The following is a 6,570-nucleotide window of genomic DNA, read 5'->3' on the forward strand; positions in this document are numbered from 1 at the left end:
GATGGAGTAGGATCTTTTGTTCAAGAAATAATTTTAATTTGATAATATTATTTTCCATCTAGTCTTATTAAGACGTTAAGCATTTTCTGTTATTGAAGATTCATAACTTGATCGATATTGTGTAGATTTTCTCCCTTCATGGTTTGGAGGTCTGATCTACTCTCGGTCAGGTACAATCTCTGATGATATAGCACATAAATTAAAAACTTTTAAAATAATTACTTGTAACATCAACACCTAGTTAAAAATTAGCGTTATGTTCTTGAATTAAGAGTTCTTATTCTCATCCCTCTAATAGCTTCATTGGAAAAGCACCGGACCGGAAATCAGAAGTTTTGTGTTTCGATTCCCAATGGAGTGAAGATGGAGTAGGATCTTTTGTTCAAGAAATAATTTTAATTTGATAATATTATTTTCCATCTAGTCTTATTAAGACGTTAAGCATTTTCTGTTATTGAAGATTCTTAACTTGATCGATATTGTGTAGTTTTTCTGCCTTCATGGTTTGGAGGGTTGATCTACTGTCGGTAAGGTACAATCTCTGATGATATAGCAGATAAATTAAAAAATTTTAAAATAAGTACTTTTTCAACCAAATGAATGTCTTGATGTCTACCTTTTCCTAGTTTTTGTTCATAAAAACTACCTACAATAGCTTTATCCCAATGATCTTTAAGCATATACGTCACTGGTTTAATATTCCTTGCATGGCTTACGTTAAATATTTCAGTTGTCCAATTCGGTGTGTAGTCTTTCTCAAAAACATGCTTAAAATTTACTTATACGCACTATATCTCCAACTTTAAATTTCGTTTTCTCAATTGGAGGTTTTACACCGTGATTTTTGTATACAATAAACAACATTTTTTTCACATTTTATTTAGTAACATCTTTTGGTTTCATTCGAACAGTCTGATGCCTAGTATCGTTGTAAGATGAAACTAAATGTTTCAAAATACATATCCATTCGTAATTCCCCTGTAGGCTAAATTGCATCCACATTTTATTGTTTAAAGTACGATTAAATCGCTCTCAAATGAATGCTTTTAAATTGCCAAACGTCGAGTACAAATTTATCTTGTATCGCTTCATAAGATTTTCAAGATGTAAGTTTAAAATTCTTTGCCTCTATTAATATGTAAATTTTTCGGTATGCGTCCTTTGTCAAGTATACATTCCATAGCTGTTGCTACATCTGCACTCTTCTTGGATTTAGCTGGAATAGCCCAAGCAAATTTGGAAAATATATCAATGCCAGTCAAAATGTACATGTATCCTTTGTTTTCTTTTGCATAAGGTTGCATTTCAACAAGATACGCTTGCCAAATATCATCGATGCCACGGATATGAAAGTGTTGACGTTGATAGTTTCTTCTAGCAGGCCTATGTAGCTCCTTCACTAGTTGCAGCTTTTCGTTATTCATTTTTTAGTGTGTTCAGCTTGGCATCCAACTGAGAAATGAGCTCTGAATTGCGATGCGCCAGTTCTTGAATTGAATCCACATCAACTTTCAAAATATTTGAACTTTTATATGAGGAAGTTTCTAGAGTTTCAATCATCATGTTATTGTTAACAACTTCAGTTCGCAAGGAACCTATGACATCATGCAGAGTCTGAATTTCTTGCTGTAGCGCATGTTTCATCATATTTAAATTTACTGCATCATCTAAATCTTTTGCATCAGCTACATTGCACTCATTTTGCAAATGACCAAAACATCGTCAAATTGATTAGTAAATATTAATTATCAATTATAAATTGATACATTAATTTAAAAAATTGATTAATAAATATTTCCAGCTTCTCGTAATTCTTCAATAATTGACATAATTTCATTTGTGTGACTTGGATTTCCAGCTACTTGAGATGCTAACAGTAAACGCAATCTATCAACTAATTCGTTTGGATCATCCCAATAAATGTAGTCTAATTTATTAGCCTCTGTGCCAACCATATATCTTGGAATTAAACTGTTACCCATTGAAGATCGTTTTTCAATTTGTTTATTGTTAGTTTTCAAAGGTGAAAGTGGAATTAGTTTTTTTTTATAAAATTTGTACATTTGAAAGATTTATTATCACAAAAATCTCCATCAACTCTATAATGTTTTCGATGCAAATTTGTTGAAATTTAAAAATTTTTTAATTTTTCGAGGTCATTATTTATAACAGTACTATTTGGTATCTTTTTAAACAAAAGTTCAAGCAAACCCACAGTCTTTGGATAGCTTGCAGTGCCTATATTAATAAGATTTTTATTGAAACTTATCGAAGAATCTTCAATCATTAGTCTGTCTTTCAATAATTTTCGTACACCATAAACATTATCTATATCTCTCCTTCTCTCCCCCAACTTTTGAAGATAATCTATTTCTATATCATTTGATGGAAAGGAAACTGGTGTTTCTAAATCCTCTGAAGCCTCTGAATCGTATACTGACAAGAATGAAGTTTCATCATCATCTTGATCATTTTGCTCTTCACCATCATTTTGAAATTCTTGCTGAAATTCATCTTCACCTTTTTAAATTGTGAATAAGGCATGTCACTATTCACATGATCATCATATATATGCTTCAGATTCATCTCATCTTGTTTAAACGATATAAGCAAATTAACATTATCACATACAAGATGTTTCGGAATACGAGCATATGTCTGACTCAAATAGAAACAGTCAACATCCTTGTGCCTACCCTTCGAAAAAAATGCTTTTATATTATCTTGCTTTTCACAGGCTATATCATCAAATACAAACACTGAATTTGAATTAGCTTCATTTGGTATTACATCATCATGCTCATTGAAAGGATAGTATTCAACAACAGCTACTGAGTTCAGAACTTTTTCTAAAAATTTGTATTATGTTTGATCTAAAGATTTAGATTAAACATTAACAGAGCCAACAAAGCATTTGTCTTTCCACAGTTCGAAGGACCACAAATTATTGCTCGTACACTGCTTGGTAACAGATGTCCATGCCGTTTTTCTTTTTTCCCATGTTGTACAAGCAAATCAAAATTATCGATAGGTAGCTTTATAGGTTGTGCTTCAAACTGCATCTTGACTATGACTGAGTGAAAAACTATAAATGTCAGGTTTATGTAGGCTCAGTCTTCAGTCTGAGAGTATCTCTCAAACAGATATGATCGTTCACGGTGACAGAACTACTGTCAGTCGCAAGCGATCCTTGAAAGAGGCAATACGTGGCAAATTTCGGTTGAATAAAATTATTAATAATCTTCCCTTAGAGTTACATATTCCTGGATACCAGTACTGTGGACTAGGCACGAAATTGGCAAAACGAATTGCGCGAGGTGATCCTGGAATCAATCCTCTTGACGCTGGTTGTAAGGAGCACGATATAGCCTACTCACAAAATAGAGAAAATATAGAGGCTAGACACTCAGCTGACAGTGCACTAGCTGAAAAAGCTTGGAAACGTGTCCTTGCTCAGGACGCAGGCTTGGGTGAAAAGGCCGTTGCTAGGGGAATAACTAATGCAATGAAAATTAAATCAAAATTTGGTATGGGTCTCAAAAATAAAAGGTCTGCCACCACACTGAAAAAGCAATGATACCAGGTAATGATGCACAAACTGTTATCAAATCTGCTCTCAGAGGTGCACGTGCAGCTGTAAAAAAGACTGGTGGAAAAATAAATGTAAAGAAACCTCGAAATTTACCAGTTCCAAAGAAATTGGGTTGCTTTTTACCCTTTCTTATACCCATCTTTGCCGGTCTAAGTGCTACTGGTGCGCTAGCTGGTGGAGCTGCGGGAATAGCTAAAGCTATTAATGATTCAAATGATGCAAAACGAAAGCCTGAAGAAAGAAAACGTCATAATGAAGCGATGGAAGCCATTGCGGCGGGGAAAGGTCTTTATTTGAAACCATATGAAGGAGGATTAGGACTTCATCTAAAACCATGTAATCAAGGAGGGGGACTTAAGTGAAAATCAAAAAACTTAAAGTGACGCCACCTCACCGAGCATTAACCGATGCAGATTTACTTAAATTCGCAAAATATTTAAAAAGTAAACATTTTAGAGGTGTTTTTATGCGTATTGGATTACCAAACTGTGGGCAACGTGAATGTGAAAGTTCTATTGTTAACTTTGATGATAAAAACAATCTAGGTACTCATTGGGTTGCGTATAAAAAGTTTAACAGTAAAATAATTTATTTTGATAGCTTTGGCAACCTCATGCCACCTTTGGATCTCTTTAAGTATCTCGGTGTTGGTAGCGTATAATATAATCATGAAAGGTATCAAAATTATGATACATTTGTATGTGGACATTTATGCCTTAAATTTTTATGCAATCAATTAAAATCTCAAAGTATGTATAATCTACATAAATGTAGAGGCTAATGATTTCAAGCCAGTCAAAGACTAGCCGTCATCATGGATGATTCATTGACGTTAATATTATCGGGCACTTCTTCGATCCTAGAAAATCAGTATTTTTCTCCAATTAGGTTGTCTCCATACAAAAATTACGCTCCTAGTCATGTGGAATTTCTAACCTTCGACTCCATTCGCAATGTAGACATTGGTCAAAATAAATTTTAAGTGGATAAAGAAATAATTGAAATACCTACAGGAAATTATGAAATACGTGATATACAGCGCTATCTACAGAATGTTTTAGTAAAAAAGGGTATTGAAATTCATATTAAACCTAATAATAATACAATTCGAAGTGAAATATATTGCAATCGAGATATAAATTTTGAAAAAACAGACTCAATTGCAAGTTTATTAGGATTTACACCAAGAATATTGGAACCTAATAAACATCATGAATCTGACCAACCAGTATCCATCATTAAAATAAATTCTCTCAGAGTTGAATGTAACATAACTACAGGAGCGTACATCAATGGTCAGAAAGTGCACACTATTCATGAATTTTTCCCCGCTGTACCGTCAGAATATAAGATAGTGGAAGTCCCATCACACATCATTTACTTGCCGATCGCCATCAAGACAATAGATCACATACAGCTCCGTATAGTTGATCAAGACGGACATTTGGTTAATTTTCGTGGAGAAATTATAACCCTCAGACTTCACATCAAGTCTTTACGGTAATGGGTATTGTTTTCAATAAAAAGGTCGGATTCAGCTATAATACTTTAGTACCATGGAGCAAGAGCATCAGTCGACAACAGACGTTTAATTGTTTGTCATGGAGGTGGAGATTTTAAATATTGAAATTCCCATTATTTTCGACGAATCTGTCGCTTATTGTGAAGTGCATGCACACCAGTCATATGCTTCATCAAGCTTCAATAATAGTGATGAAATTAGAATTGCAGTTCAGAATCAAGATCATTGTCTCTTGCCGAGCAAAAGTTCACTACACGTACACGGAAGAATCGTAAGAACTGATGGAGCACCAGTAACAAACGCAATTTTAGTTTCTAATACCATCTGTCATTTATTTGAAGAAGCAAGATATGAAATCAATGCAATAGAAATTGATAGAAATAAAAATATTGGTCTCACTAGTCTCGTGAAAAATGATGTATCTCTAAATCCCGGACAATCACGTTACATACAGAATACTGCATGGCTTGAAACAAATGATAATAATCAATCACTAAACATCGCCACTGGTTAGTTTTATGTAGCCATACACTCTTAGCATGATATTTGGTTTTGCTGAGGATTATCACAAAATCATTGTCAATGCTAAATATGAACTTATTCTGACAAGATCAAAAAGTGATGCAAATGTAATTTTGCAAGCAGTCCCCATTGAGCAATATAAAATTGAAATTAATAAAATAGACTGGTTATTGCCTAGTGTTAGATTGTCAGATTCACGCAAATTTCAGTTACTAAAATATATTGAAAAAGATCCACCTATTCCAGTAAGTTGTCAAACTTGGGAACTGTATGAATATCCTCTACTGCCAACTACTTCAAACCATGTTTGGACTGTAAAAACTTTAACAAAATTGGAAAAACCAAGATTTATTGTACTTGGATTTTACACAAACAGAAAAAATAATACTATTAGAAGCTCTAGCAATTTTGATCATTGCAATTTGACTGATGTAAAACTACTTTTATATGATCAACACTATCCTTATAGTAATTTGAATCTTGATATTAATCGAAATACGTATGCTCTTCGTTATGAAATGTATACGAACTTTCAAGCTAATTACTATGGTAAAGAAGCACAACCATTGCTACTCAGAAGAGAATATATAGAGTATGCACCTCTAGTAGTAATTGAATGTTCTAACCAAAATGAGTCCTTGAAATACGGAACAGTTGACGTTCGATTAGAATTTCAAACTAGTAAAAATTTTCCCGCTCAAACAACGGCATATTGCTTAATTTTGTATGATCGTATACTTGAGTATAAACCAATAAGTGGTGTGGTGAAAAAGTTGATATAAAAACTACTGTAACCGAGTAGAAATAGTTTAGTTGCATATATATATATATATATATATATATTTAAAATTTGTCATAAGGACAACCGCAGGATTTCGCCGGGAGCGGGTGCTAATCTGAAAAATTGCACCCGCTTCCAGCGAAATCGCGGTAA

This window comes from Belonocnema kinseyi, chromosome 10 (genome assembly GCF_010883055.1).
Source record: "Belonocnema kinseyi isolate 2016_QV_RU_SX_M_011 chromosome 10, B_treatae_v1, whole genome shotgun sequence".
NCBI lineage: Eukaryota > Metazoa > Arthropoda > Insecta > Hymenoptera > Cynipidae > Belonocnema > Belonocnema kinseyi.